Raw genomic sequence first — 15,950 nt, forward strand, 5'->3', positions numbered from 1 at the left:
GGGCCTAACAAATCACTATCATCACTAACACGCTTATGGTAATTTACAATTATGTTTTCTATGTCTCAACACACTAGCCAGAAAGCATACACTTGCCATCACTATAGAACCTATTCCTATGTGGACCTCTCAAAATACCCTGCAAAGACCAACAAAAAGTAATTCTTCCTATGAACAAGTGTAGTTTTAAATTCAGGTATTCATTTGTAAATATAAAGTACACTGATCAACAGTCTATGGTGATAGCTGTACCAACTGTTGCAATGAAACTGACAATACACAGGCACTCTATGTATTAGTTACTCTTTCCCTAGAGTGGCAGGATTTACCACAAAAAAAACCAACTCTTTTTTGGTCAGTGTATTGTACGTTTTGCTAGTAAGCCTATTCTTCAGTGTACACCCACATAGTTTTACTGTAAGGTAAGATTCATCTTATGCTGTTTCATAGCATGTTAAGATAACATTAATAAAACAGAAGAAAACAAGCTTCTCACCTTAGTAGTATGTTAACTATCTTTGTTAGGACTCTTACATCACCTATCATCTTTTGAACACTTTAACATCCTTGTTCAGTACAAATTACATGTGTCCGAATGTTAACCTTTGGAGTTTAGAACTATTCTAAAATGGTCTATTCTGCTTTGTAGCAAGAGTGAGAAGTATACCCCTTTTAAACAGCAAATTTACTTTGAAATTCCTGTTTGGTAACATATTAAATAACACAATGATTCATTACCAGGCAATAAATGCACTGTCTTGTATGTAATCCTTATCTGCGATCAGATTTAGGCCCTACGTTTTAAAATGAACTACTAGTGCTGCTACCCCAAGTTCTAGACAAAACCCACAAAATCTCTAAAACCACACCTGGAAGACCAACATTTTTTGATTGACACAACAAACACCACTTTAAGGACATGCATAAGCACTGCTCACCAATCCTTTGGATTATTCCAATTATGAATGCTATATAGGACTATATTTATAAATAAAAATAAAATAAAATAAAATAAAAATAAATAAAACTTGCAGCTTCACTTCTGTGGCTTTGTCTCCACTGCCAAAAAGGTGGCACTTTTAACTATAGGTTAACTAATACAGTGTTACTATCCTGCTGTAAAATCCTAGTGGAGACAAGGCAGTGTAGTTTTTACCATTAGGTAAATAAGTAAGGGCAGGAGTATAGTGTTGACTTTGCCTAACTACACTACAATCAAGAGTACAGGGCTTTGTCCCCACGAAGACTGACAGCAGGACAACTAACCAATGTTAGTTCTCCTGTGATAAAACACACACCTTTCTTGGCAGTGAAGACAAAGCCCATGTAATTTCTTTTCAAATAAGTGAAACGTTAGGACACACAAAGTACACCGAATACGTGCATTAGCTTTATTTTCCCCGTTATGAGAAGTGCCAGGGAGCCTTTAAGGACGTCTGTATTTAAATACTCCTAATCAGTATCACAAGGTGCACTCACCATGGTGGTGCCTTCTGCTGGCCATCCTGAGAATTAGCTCTGGCCAGGCATTGCACCTTCCTCTGGCTGTCACTCCCACACTGTCCTCTCATCCTGTGACACCCCCTCTCATTCCAGGAACTGCAGACTCCTTTTCATGCAGACTCCTTTTCCACCAGGCAGGTCACAACGTGGTTCCCCCTTCCCAGACCAAGTTGCCCCAGGCAGTCTGCTCTCCTCTGCCTGGTACTTGCCATATCACCAGAGACCAATAGGGGAACCTGGGCCCTCCCTCTATTCCAGGCTCCAGCTCAGGGGCCCTCTGGTTAGCAGCCAAGGCCTGCACTGTTTCTTGCTGCTGAGCCTTCTTCTATCTTCCCGGCTGCTCTTTGGGTTTGCCAGCCTCTCAATTCCCTCCTCCCAGGGAGCAACTGTGGACTACCCTCTATAGTCCCAACACACCTCCCTCCTCCCAGGGAGTGACTACAACCTACCTTTCCGCCTTTTGCTCTCTGCTTCTGGGCTTTACACAGGCTCCTCTTGTTCTTGCCTAGCCAAGCCTCATTTAATCAACCCCTGCTCCCCAGCTGCTCCTCCAACTGGAGCCTGCGCAGTTAATTTGGCCTAATTTACCCTCTCAGGGCCAGTGTGGGGAGTACACCCCATCACAATTAGGTTTTGGAGAGAAGTCATTATGATAAATATGGGAGCTTTATACTTCTCTGTATTACTGTTCAGTATTTATGTTTGAAGCACAAATGGTCTATCTCTACTAGGGAAATTTTCTAATCAATTTGAATACTGGTTCAGCTCAAGCTATTTTAAAACTAGTCAAACCACAGTGTAGATCTGGTTTTATGCAGCAAGAGTAGAGATCAAAGTTGGTTACATAAGAAATACAAATAAATTTGCAGTGTAAGTTCTACAAATGAAACAGGATTTGAAGCAAGCAATGCCTCACTCTGAATGATGGTACAAGCAGATTTCAGATCCAGCCTGGGATCACCCTTCTCCAGTTCAAAGTCTGTGTCCTCCAGATGTTCTTCCAGGTGTTGACGGGAGTGGAGGGAGAGAAGAGAAGGGGCCAAGTGATGTCAATTCCCCTCTTTTATATTTTCTTCTTGCTGGAAAGATCTTTGCTGTGACATGGGGATCAGGCAGTCCCCATTGGTCAAGCCGTCTCCATTGCTTACGTACTCCGAGAAGTCTCTGGGATGGCTGCTGGCCCATTAAAGGGACTCTACTCTCGCATCAGAATGTCTGTCTGGTCCTTTGTTGCAATTGAAAGGTTGGCTGTGGACAGCTCAACATATTTCCAGTTACACTTATAGCAATGCTTCATAACTTCATACAATGATAGCACACCCATCCAACAGGACATTAATGTTCAGCAGATCAAGACTTTTAAAATTATACCTGGAGGCATACTTTGCATAAAACATAATTTTATGACAGTGGTGAATATGGGGGTTCCAGGGTGCTACTTTGAGGTACAGAGCATCACAGTAATGCTAACAGAAAAAGAGTACTTTTGGCACCTTTTTACCAAGTACTCCTTTTCTTTTTGCGGCTACAGACTAACACCGCTGCTACTCTGAAACCAGTCAGTAATGCTAAAGATATACTTTGGGTATTTTACTCCACAGGGAATTACAGCATACGAAGACACAGAGGAAACAAGCCCCTTCGAGCTTACATCAAAAGAGGAAGACTCTCCAGAAACCTTGAAAAATGTTATTTGTCAGGAAATTAAAAGAATTCATACTGTCAAAAGACACCAGTACTGGACAGAATTCTGTGATGCTTGCAGTAGAAGCCAGGAGAGATGAGTTATATTGGCAGCTATGAGATGAGTTTTCTAGTTCAGAAGATGTACCACCAATACTCTATCACAGAGGGTGCTTTCAGAAATACTCAAGCAAGTCAAACTTGGCACTTGTCAGAGTTGTATTGAACCAAGGAAAGAAAATACTCTCTGATCAGATTCAGAGTCTATCATGTTCACCTGCTTCTATATCCACCAGAGCAAGCATGCCCTCCAGCAATTGGTCCTGTTGCATTGTTTGCTTGAGGGGGAAAAAAACAAACACACACACACCAAGAAACTTCATACAATAGTAACACTGGAGAGCAACCAATCTAAGGGAGGGGGCACATCAAAAGAGGAGATGATCACACATTGCACAGAATATCTGTGGAAGACTTGATTGCTAAGGATGCAGTTTAATCACTCAAAATGCCTTTCTTCCTACTTGAGTAAATCAAATCTTAAAGCAAAGCCACCTGTTACACTGCAGCAATGTAATCACCTTACAATATTGCATTTTATCAGCTGATTGAAGAGAGAGATCGATCTTGTATATAAAATAGGTTCTTCTCCTGTCCAAGCTGCTACAAGTTCTAAAGCCCTAGTACCCTCAGAAGTAGAAATGGCAAGCTATGCCAATAGCAAATTACATGCAAGATTAGAAAAATACTGTGGTTCTGAAATTTCATTCCATGCACAGCATGGATAAGGCAAGTCTACCATTATTCTATGCTGCACAACAACATCAGCTGATGTTATCCAAACTGCTAGTAATCTGAGGCAGGAACTTCAGTCATCTAAATGTTTCGTGGATCTCCTTCTGGTGAGTGAGCTTGATGAACAGCTTTCAAATGAACAAGTTGTTTTGTATAATGCCGCTTCAATCCTTCACTCTGAAATAGCCAAAATGAAAGCATCAGATCATCATCAAAAGCCAGGCAATTGTATTTTACAGAGGTCTTTTGCGTGCAGGAGTTCATAGGTGCTGACTCCATGGGTGCTCTGGGGCTGGAGCACCCACGGGGAAAAATTGGTGGGTGCTCTGCACCCACCAGCAGCTCCCTGCCCCGCCCCCCCCAACTCACCTCCACCTCCGCTCTGCCTCCTCCCCTGAGCGCACCTTCCACACTTCTCCCCCTAGCTCCCAGGCTTCCTGCTGTGAAACAGCTGTTTCGCAGCAGCGAATGCTGGGAGGGAGGGGGGAGAAGGGGGAACGTGGCACGCTTGGGGAAGAGGGGGGGCCGGGGATTTGGGGAAGCAGTCCAATAGGGGCAGGGAGGGGGTGGAGTTGGGGTGGGGACTTTGGGGAAGGGGTTGGAATGGGGGCAGGGCAGGGGTGGAGTTGGGGCGGGGTTGGATCGAGCACCCACTGGCGCTGGGAAAAGTTGGTGCCTATGCAGGAGTTTGTCGTTTGGTTGACAGATAAAGAGGCATACAATTCACCCAGGAGTGTCATCCTTCAGAAGACATTCAAAGAAGGTGCCTCAGAGTGAATAGTATTTAACAGTTCCAAAGTTATCACACTATTGTACATAAGTCTTGCTGCATACCTACACCAAAAGTTTGGGTCCCAAACTTAACTGACATACTACACTTTCATGGATTCTGCATCAATTATGATGAGCTGTGGCGGTTCAACACTAATGCTGCAAAAACTGGAATAGAAAGACTCTTTAGTGTGTTCATTCCAGAAGAAATTTTACCACTTCATACTGGTGGAAAGCTCATCCATGAAGGAGAGGATAATGTAGACAACATATAGACCACTGATGGAAAGAATACCTTCCATTCAGTAGCTAGAGTGGTATTACAAGAACAATCTGCACATAGTCCAGGATCACAAGAAAGATCACTGAAGTGTGGGAAAGTTAAAAAACAAACAAAACAAAAAAGCCCCACAAACATAATTCTGGGATGTATTAGCAGGAATGTTGTAAAAATTACTTCTTGTGTCTTTCTTCCAAATCCACTCCACACTGATTAGGCCTCAACTTGAGCATTGTTTCCAGTTCTGGGCACCACATTTCAGGAAAGATGTGGACAAATTGGAGAATGTCCAGAGAGGAGCAACAAAAATTATTAAAGGGCTAGAAAACATGATGTGACCAGAGTCCCAGGGGAGCCAACTAAGGTCACTCAATTAGGGTGAACTGCAAAGAATGGGGCAGACAATTCCCAAAGCTGGTAGATATTCCAATACTTAGATTTACCAAACAAGCACAAAACAGCTTCTACAATACCTCACTGGTTACCCAGAAGCCAACAATATAGTTCCCTTAAAGTAACCCAACCTCAAAAAGGTTCTACTAATCTCAAAGGATCAGACACATTACCTCCCAGGTTAATGAATATTTCAGATCTTACCCAAATACATGCTTACAGCCAATTCTTATTAACTAAACTAAAATTTATTAAAAAAGAAAAGAGAGCATTGGTTAAAAGATCAGTATACATACAGACATAAATACAATCTTGAGATTCAGATTCATAGCAGAGATGTTTCAGAGTAACAGCCGTGTTAGTCTGTATTCACAAAAAGAAAAGGAGTACTTGTGGCACCTTAGAGACTAACCAATTTATTTGAGCATAAGCTTTCGTGAGCTACAGCTCACAAGATGGTGAGCTTTGTAGATGCAAAGAGGTCTTTCAGAGTCCATACATTATAGTCCAATGTCTATATTCAGGGCGGTCCAGTCAGAACTGGGATCTCAGTCCTTATGACTTGGGTTTCCCCTGCATGAAACCTCAAGCAGATCTGAGATGACAGAATCAGGACCCAAGCCATTGTTTATACAGTTTCAGGCCTTCTTTGACAGCTCGGAGTCGTTCTGCGAACAATAGGCACTCATGAGGACTTTGAAGTGGCCCCATTTCCTAAGCATTGCAGGTAATTATTCACACAGATTAACATAAGGCAATTACCTGTTTTTCTACCATTCGCAGATGATTTGCTATACATTTCAAAGAGAGATGAATACAGCCATATCCTATGTTTGCAGTTCATTTAAATGTTAAGATGTCCTTTTGATCTCTGAATTAACAGAATACAGCATAGACAGGGACGGCTTGATTACATTTCAGAGTAACCTTTACCAATATATATGTAAATACAGACATATGGGGAGATAATGTGTGTGTGTGTGAAAGGGTCACACTCAGAGGCTTGCTATGTGAAAGGGGTCACCAGTACAAAAGTTTGAGAACCACTGGTCTAGATAGTACTTAGTCCTGCCATGAGTGCAGGGGACTGGACTAGATGACCTCTTGAAATTCTATGAAGTCGCTCACTCCCCCTGGACAATCAGAGTCTCTTATGCAGTGAACAGCATTTGGGAGAAAGGAAAAAAAAATGTAGAACACATCCAGAACAGACTCATCATGAAAAAGTACTTGAGAAAATCAACTGTGTGTGTATGCAGAACAATGTTCTCTGCACAGAACTACGTACATGCCAAGGCAATGAAGACTGTGGCAACCCACACACTCAGAGATCAACGAAAATGATGATAATGATGTTGACTAGAAATGTCACCAGTGCTATTACAGTTTAATGATACCTGTACAAATTATTAGAGTTTTTTTAAGAAGCCTTTTTGATTGTTGTTGTGATACTTTGAGGTCACAAAGAAATACCATTTTATGTCTCAAAATAATACATAGAGTAATTAAACTTGCAGAAATGAATGCAAGTGGTCATTTTAACATGCTATGGAAAGACAGGAAGTACGGCAAGAGACCACCGGGCTTAACCAGGAGATCTTCAATGATCTAAAACTCAAAAAAAGAGTCCTACAAAAAGTAGAAACTCAGTCCAATTACAAAGGATTAATATAAACAAATAACACAAGTATATAGGGACAAAACTAGAAAGGCCAAGACACAAAACAAGATCAAACATCAAACTAGCTAGGGACATAAAGGTAACAAGAAAACACTCTACAAATACATTAGAAGAAAGAGAAGAAAGGACAGAATAAACCCATTACTCAATGAGGGGGGAAAGACAATAACAAAAGATGTGGAAATGGCAGAGGTGCTTAATGACTTCTTTGTTTTGGTTTTCAACAAGAAGGTTGGTGGTGATTGGACATCTCACATAGTGAATGCAAGCGAAAATGAGGTAGAATCAGAGTCTAAAATAGAGAAAGAACAAGTCAAAAAGTACTTAGACAAGTTAGAGGTCTTCAAATCACCAGGGCCTGATGAAATGCATCCTAGAATACTCAAGGAGGTGACTGAAGAGATACCCTAGCTATTAGCAATTATCTTTTAAAAGTAATGGAAGACGGGAGACATTCCAGAAGACTGGAAAAGGGCAAATATAGTGCCCATCCATAGAAAGGGAAATAAGGACAACCCGGGAAATTACAGACTAGTCAGCTTAACTTCTGTACCCGGAAAGATAATGGAGCATATAATTAAGAAATCAATTTTCAAACACTTAGAAGATAATGAGGTGATAAGTAACAGTCAGCATGGAATTGTCAAGAACAAAGCGTGTCAAACCAACCTGATAGCTTTCTTTGACAGGGTAACAAGCCTTGTGGATAGGGGGGAAGCGGTAGATGTAGTATATCTTGACTTTAGTAAAGCTTTTGATACGGTCTCGCATGACCTTCTCATAAACAAACTAGGGAAATACAACCTAGATGGAGCTACTATAAGGAGAGTGCATAACTGGTTGGAAAATAGTTTCCAGAGAGTAGTTATCAATGGCTCACAGTCATGCTGGAAGGGCATAACAAGTGGGATCCTGCAGGGATCGGTTCTGGGTCCATTTCTGTTCAATATCTTCATCAGTTATTTAGATAATGGCATAGAGAGTACACTTAAAAAGTTTGAGGACAATACCAAGCTGGGAGGGGTTGCAAGTGCTTTGAAGGATAGGATTAAAATTCAAAATGATCTGGACAAACTGGATAAATGGTCTGAAGTAAACAGGATGAAATTCACTAAGGACAAATGCAAAGTATGGTACTCCACTTAGGAAGGAACAAATCAGTTGCACACATACAAAATGGGAAATGACTCCGTAGGAAGGCATACTGCGAAAAGGGTTCTGGGGATCATAGTGGATCACAAGCTAAATATGAGTCAGTAACACTGTTGCAAAAAAAGCAAACATCATTCTGGGATGTACTAGCAGGAATACTGTAAGCAAGACACGAGAAATAATTCTTCCACTCTACTTCACGCTGATTAGGCCTCAACTGCAATATTGTGTCCAGTTTCTGGGCACCACATTTCAGGAAAGATGTGGACAAATTGGAGAAAGGCCAGAGAAGAACAACAAAAATTATTAAAGGTCTAGAAAACATGAAGAAATTGGGTTTGTTTCATCTGGAGAAGAGAGGACTGAGGGGGGACATAACAGTTTTCAAGTACATAAAAAGTTGTTACAAAGAGGAGGGAGAAAAAGTGTTCTTCTTAACCTCTGAGGATAGGACAAGAAGCAATGGGCTTAAATTGCAGCAAGGATGGTTTAGGTTGGACATTAGGAAAAATTTCCTAACTGTCAGAATTGATAAGCACTGGAATAAATTGCCTAGGGAGATTGTGGAATCTCCATCTGTCATAAATATAAAGGGAAGGGTAAACACCTTTAAATCCCTCCTGGCCAGAGGAAAAACCCTTTCACCTGTAAAGGATTAAGAAGCTAGGATAACCTCGCTGGCACCTGACCAAAATGACCAATGAGGAGACAAGATGCTTTCAAAGCTAGAGGGGGGAGAAACAAAGGTTCTCTCGGTCTGTGTGTTGCTTTTGCCTGGACCAGAGCAGGAATGCAGGTCAGAACTCCTGTAAAGGGCTAGAGGGATTCTCTATGTTTTGAATCTGATTACCCTGTAAGGTATTTACCATCCTGATTTTACAGAGCTGATTCTTTTACTTTTTCTTTTCAATTAAAATTCTTCTTTTAAGAACCTGATTGTTTTTCCCTTATTCTTAAGATCCAAGGGTTTGGGTCTGTGTTCACCTATGCAAATTGGTGAGGATTTTTATCAAGCCTTCCCCAGGAAAGGGGGTGTAGGGTTTGGGAGGATTTTGGGGGGGAAAGACATTTCCAAGCGGGCTCTTTCCCTGTTATATATTTGTTAGAGGCTTGGTGGAGGCAGCAATAAAGTCCAAGGGCAAAAGGTAAAATAGTTTGTACCTTGGAGAAGTTTTAACCTAAGCTGGTAAAAATAAGCTTAGGGGGTTTTTCATGCAGGTCCCCACATCTGTACCCTAGATTTCAGAGTGGGGAAGGAACCTTGACACCATCATTGGGGATTTTTAAGAGCAGGTTGGACAAATACCTGTCAGGGATGGTCTAGATAATACTTCATCCTGCCTTGAGTGCAGGGGACTGGACGAGATGACCTCTCGAGGTCCCTTCCAGTTCTATGATTCTCTGTCATTGTCTATCCTCATTTCTGTGGTAACATCACCACTTGACAGCACCACATCATGCCTCCTCTTAAAGTAGACATAAGCTTTCAAATGATGTATATTATGTGTGTGTGGATGTAAATAGAGAGGGTACACTAAATCAACCAGATTGTGGTGTTTGTTGCTTGCCTACAAATTCTTGAGCTATGCTGAAAAACCGTCAACAAGGATTCCAGTTATTATGCTGGTGTTGAATAGACACATGTGTTCCATTACAATACAAAGTGGATTTTAAACCACCAACAGGTTACACACAGAACACAAAACAGCTGAGAGACTTGTCAGTAGTGGACAAAAATTGTCACTAATACAGATGCAGAGATGATAGGTTCCATATTTCCTGAGGTATCCCTGACCACATTTTATTTATTTCTAATTCCTGAAAATGTACACCATCTAGTACAGTTAATTATCCTAAATGAGATTAGACCTATAATTCACTCAACATTTTTAAATTTCACACAAATCTGACAAGATTTTAGTGGAGAAATTACATTTCATAAACCTCCCCCATGGCAACTATGTGGGAGGTTTATGTAAATCTTTATGTAAATAAATACTATATTCATAACTGGTTGATTTAAATTATTTAGACTTCCAAAAAGCCTTTGACAAGATCCCACACAAGAGGCTAATAAAGAAGCTAAATAATCATGGTGGGTGAGAGGCAAAGTATTTTCATAGACCAAGAACTGACTAAAACCCAGAAAGCAAAAAGGAGGATTTCATTAAAAGGTTAATTTTCATCAAGATTCCTTACTAGATCTTCTGTTACTTAGAATCATAGAATATCAGGGTTGGAAAGGACCCCTGAAGGTCATCTAGTCCAACCCCCTGCTCGAAGCAGGACCAATTCCCAGTTAAATCATCCCAGCCAGGGCTTTGTCAAGCCTGACCTTAAAAACCTCTAAGGAAGGAGATTCTACCACCTCCCTAGGTAACGCATTCCAGTGTTTCACCACCCTCTTAGTGAAAAAGTTTTTCCTAATATCCAATCTAAACCTCCCCCACTGCAACTTGAGACCATTACTCCTCGTTCTGTCATCTGCTACCATTGAGAACAGTCTAGAGCCATCCTCTTTGGAACCCCCTTTCAGGTAGTTGAAAGCAGCTATCAAATCCCCCCTCATTCTTCTCTTCTGCAGGCTAAACAATCCCAGCTCCCTTAGCCTCTCCTCATAAGTCATGTGTTCCAGACCCCTAATCATTTTTGTTGCCCTTCGCTGGACTCTCTCCAATTTATCCACATCCTTCTTGAAGTGTGGGGCCCAAAACTGGACACAGTACTCCAGATGAGGCCTCACCAATGTCGAATAGAGGGGAACGATCACGTCCCTCGATCTGCTCGCTATGCCCCTACTTATACATCCCAAAATGCCATTGGCCTTCTTGGCAACAAGGGCACACTGCTGACTCATATCCAGCTTCTCGTCCACTGTCACCCCTAGGTCCTTTTCCGCAGAACTGCTGCCTAGCCATTCGGTCCCTAGTCTGTAGCGGTGCATTGGATTCTTCCATCCTAAGTGCAGGACCCTGCACTTATCCTTATTGAACCTCATCAGATTTCTTTTGGCCCAATCCTCCAATTTGTCTAGGTCCTTCTGTATCCTATCCCTCCCCTCCAGCGTATCTACCACTCCTCCCAGTTTAGTATCATCCGCAAATTTGCTGAGAGTGCAATCCACACCATCCTCCAGATCATTTATGAAGATATTGAACAAAACCGGCCCCAGGACCGACCCTTGGGGCACTCCACTTGATACCGGCTGCCAACTAGACATGGAGCCATTGATCACTACCCGTTGAGCCCGACAATCTAGCCAGCTTTCTACCCACCTTATAGTGCATTCATCCAGCCCATACTTCCTTAACTTGCTGACAAGAATACTGTGGGAGACCGTGTCAAAAGCTTTGCTAAAGTCAAGAAACAATACATCCACTGCTTTCCCTTCATCCACAGAACCAGTAATCTCATCATAAAAGGCGATTAGATTAGTCAGGCATGACCTTCCCTTGGTGAATCCATGCTGGCTGTTCCTGATCACTTTCCTCTCATGCAAGTGCTTCAGGATTGATTCTTTGAGGACCTGCTCCATGATTTTTCCAGGGACTGAGGTGAGGCTGACTGGCCTGTAGTTCCCTGGATCCTCCTTCTTCCCTTTTAGTACTTAATACATTAAAGATCTGGAAGAGGGGCAAGTAGTAATTCACAGATGAGGAAAAGTTACTTAGGATTAGTTAGGATGAGAAGACTGTGAGGAACTCTAGAGAGACCTAAACAAGCTAGCTGAACACTCTGGAAAATGAAATTCAGTGTCGAAAAATACAAAGTAGAACCCAGAGGAAAAATTTTAAACTACTCATGCACCTTGCAGTAAAATTTTTTCAGTACATCAGAAACAGGGAGCGTGCCAATCAGTGGGGCCACTGGATTATTGAAATGCTGAAGGAGCACTCAAGGAAGGTAAGGCCACGGCGGAGAAGCTAAATGAATTCTTTGCATCAGTCTTCAGTGCAGGGGATGCAAGGAGATTCCCACACCTGAGCCATTCTTTTTAGGTGACAAATCTGAGGAACTTTCCCAGATTGAGGTGTCAATAGAGGAAATTTTGGAACAAACAAATTAACCAGTAATGTGTCACCAGAACCAGATGGTATCCACACAAGGTTCAAACTCAAATATGAAATTGCAAAACTATACTGTGGTATGTGACCTATCATTTAAATCAACTTTTATACCAGATGACTGGAGGATAGTGAATGTGACACCAATTTTTTTTAAAAGGTTCCAGATGGGATCCTGACAATTACAGGCCAGTAAGGCGAATTTTAGTACTAGGCAAATTGGTTGAAACTATAGTAAAGAACAGAATTGTCAGACACAAAGATGAACATAATTTGTCAGGGAAGAGTCGACATGGCTTTTGTAAAAGGAAATCATGACTCAACAATCTATTATAATTCTTTGAGGGAGGTCAACAAACTTGTGGACAAGAGTAATCGAGTAGATATAGTGTACTTGGACTTTCAGAATGTCTTTGACAAGGTCCCTCATGAAAGGTTCTTAAGCTAAGAGAGCAGTCATAGGATAAGAGGGAAGGTTCTGTCCTGGATCAGTAACTGGTTAAAAGACAGGAAACAAAGGGTAGGAATACTCAGTCAGTTCTCAGAATGCAGAGAGGTAAATAGTGGTGTCCCCCAGTTATCTGTACTAGAACCTATGCTGTTCAAATTATTAATATGATCTGGAAAAAGGGGTAAACAGTGAGCTGGCAAAATTTGCAGACAATACAAAATAACTCAAGATAGTTAAGCCCAAAGCAGACTGTGAAGCATTATAAAGAAATCTCACTAAAGTGGGTGACTGGGCAACATAATGGCAGGTGAAATTCAATGCTGATAAATGCAAAGTAATGCATATTGGAAAAGAATTCCAACTATACATACAAAATGATGGGATCTAAACTAACTGTTACCTGATGGCACTGGCCAGCACAGCCATCCATTATACCAGGAGGAGCAAGCTAGATGAGGGGAGTGAAACTCTATGACTGTGAATCTTATTTCTGTTCCCCTGTTCAGTTATGCCTCCCAGCTAGGGTTGTCAGGCATCCGGTTTTTGACCAGAACATGGGTTGAAAAGGGACCCTGGCTGCTCCAGTCTGCATCGCTAAAAATCCAGTCAGTGGTGCAGCAGGCGACGGCAGGCTCCCTGCCTGCCCTGGCTCCACATGGCTCCCAAAAGCGGATGGCATATCCCTGTGCCCCCTAGGCTCAGAGGCAGCCAGGGAGGCTCCACGCACTGCCCCTGCCCCCGCCCCCGAGCAGCCAGGGGCAGCGCACAGAGATTCCTGACTGTGCCTCCACCTAGGAAACTGCAGGGACATACTGGCTGCTTCCGGGAGCCACTTGAGGTAAGAGCCGCATGCAGCCCGCACCCGCTCCCGTGCCCCAACTGCCTGCCCCAGCTCTGAGCTCCTTCCCACACCCAAACACCCTCCCAGAGCCCACACCACTTTCCGCACTGTGAACCCCTCATCCCCAGCTTGGAGCCCCCTGCTGCACCCCAAACCCCTCATCCCCAGCCCCACACACCAGAGCCTGCATCCCCAGCCGGAGCCATTACCCCTGCATACACACCCCAACCCCTGCCCCAGCTCAGAGCCCCCTCCTGCACCCAAACTCCATCTCAGAGCTCCCACCCTGCACCCCTTCCCACACTCCAAACCCCTCAGCCCCAAGCCACCTCCTGCACCCCAAACCCCTCATCACCAGAGCCCACACCTCTAGCCAGAGCCCTCAGCCCCCCTGCCCCAGCCCTCCCCACACCTCCCCCTTGCCCCAGCCCAGAGCCCCCTCCCAGATTCCAAACTCCTTGGCCACACCCTCCATCCCAGAGTCCCCTCCTGCACCCCAAACCCCTCATTCCCTGCCCCACCTCAGAGCCCTCACCCCCCGACCCCCTGCCTCCACCTTGAGCCTCCTCCCACACCCCAAACCCCAGCCTGGTGAAAATGAGTGAGGGTGGGAGTCAGGGAATGACAGAGGGAGAGGAGACGGAGTGAGTGCGGGTGGGGCCTCAGAGAAGGGGCAGGGCAAGGCAAGGCAAGGGGGTGTTTGGTTTTCTGAAATCAGAAAGTTTGCAACCCTACTCCCAGCCGAGTTTTTCCTGGACAGTGTCCACTGACTCCTTAGATGCTTCTGAGCAGCACTAGGCACCATTAGTAGTTCTCTGCTTGGTGTCTCCTCTTGTTATCTGATTTTTACTCTGACCGCCACTCCTGTCCGTGTTTTCCTCATTTATTGTCCCCAGAAATCACTGGTAATCTGTGCTTAGTTGAGGGAGTAGGCCTTTAGTTGCGTGGTCGAAAGCACCTACAACCTTCTAACTTCTACAACAAAGGAGACAGGGGCATCTCAGTAACCATGATAGGTACACAACCCTAATTTATCCTCACCAAATGGCTCTACTTGTTTTTCAAATACTCAAAATGTACAAATTAAGATTTAAACTATTAACATGTAAGTAATTGCAAAGCCAATAAGAAACTAGTAAGTGAGAACTGGCCTGGCCGTTATGTAGCATCTTCTAAAGCAGGGGGTCTCAAACTTTCCAAATTACCACACCCCTTTGAGGAGTCTAATTTGTCTTGCATATCTCAAGTTTCACCTCACTCAAATACTACTTACTAACAAAATCAGACATAAAAATACAAGTGTCACAGCCCATATTACTGAAAAAATTCTTACTTTCTCATTTTTACTACAATTATAAAAATAAATCTATTTCAATATATATAGCGTATAAAGCAATATAAACAAATCATTGTCTGTATTAAATTTTAGTTAACTTTGCTAGTGCTTTTTATGTAGCCTGTTGTAAAACTAGGCAAATATCTAGAGGAGTTGATGCACCCCCAGAAGACCTCTGCAAACCCCATTAATTATATTTTAGGATTACGTGGCAAAAGATGTGCAAAACCCCAGTTGTAAACGCAAATCTCACATCTGGGAGCAGAAAAACCATCAAATAAAAAAATCCCATGAGTCATCACCAGTGCCTCAGAAGCTGTGTTATTTCATTTCAAGTTAAAAATACCCACCCTTGACTGGGTCTCTTTCATGTCTCATGTTAGTTATCCCCCTCTAAGAGCTTGAAAGAAAGCTTATAAAGCATCTTGAACTTTAGCTACACACTTATACCTCCCTCACCTGAACCACAGAATTAGTCAATTAGTATTTTTTTTAAAGCCACCCACCCAGCCCCTGTGGCAAAAAAGCTTTAAAAAAAAATCTACACAGCTGGTTGGAAAAGGAGCTACATTCCCTCACCCCCTCTCCCCAGCTGGAGCTGCCCAACCCATCTAGTAACACCAGGGAGTTTTGAGTAGCAGCTGTGTTAGTCTGTATCCGCAAAAAGAAAAGGAGAACTTGTGGCACCTTAGAGACTAACAAATTTATTTGAGCATAAGGTTTCGTGAGCTACAGCTCACTACATACATCTGATGAAGTGAGCTGTAGCTCAGAAAAGCTTATGCTCAAATAAATTTGTTAGTCTCCAAGGTGCCACAAGTCCTCCTTTTCTAATTTCGGCTTTGCAAAAGGTAACCCACTCTGTTGTTGCTTTCAACAGAGTTACACAGCATTCCCTCCCCAACCTATGCTCTAATCTGCGCTGCTTGTCTCCTCCCCTACTCTCACTACACTGGCCTAAGCCTCTGTGAGTCAGTATGTCTAGCTGGCTGTCGCTAGG

This window comes from Caretta caretta, chromosome 2, assembly GCF_965140235.1.
Source record: "Caretta caretta isolate rCarCar2 chromosome 2, rCarCar1.hap1, whole genome shotgun sequence".
Classification (NCBI taxonomy): Eukaryota; Metazoa; Chordata; order Testudines; family Cheloniidae; genus Caretta; species Caretta caretta.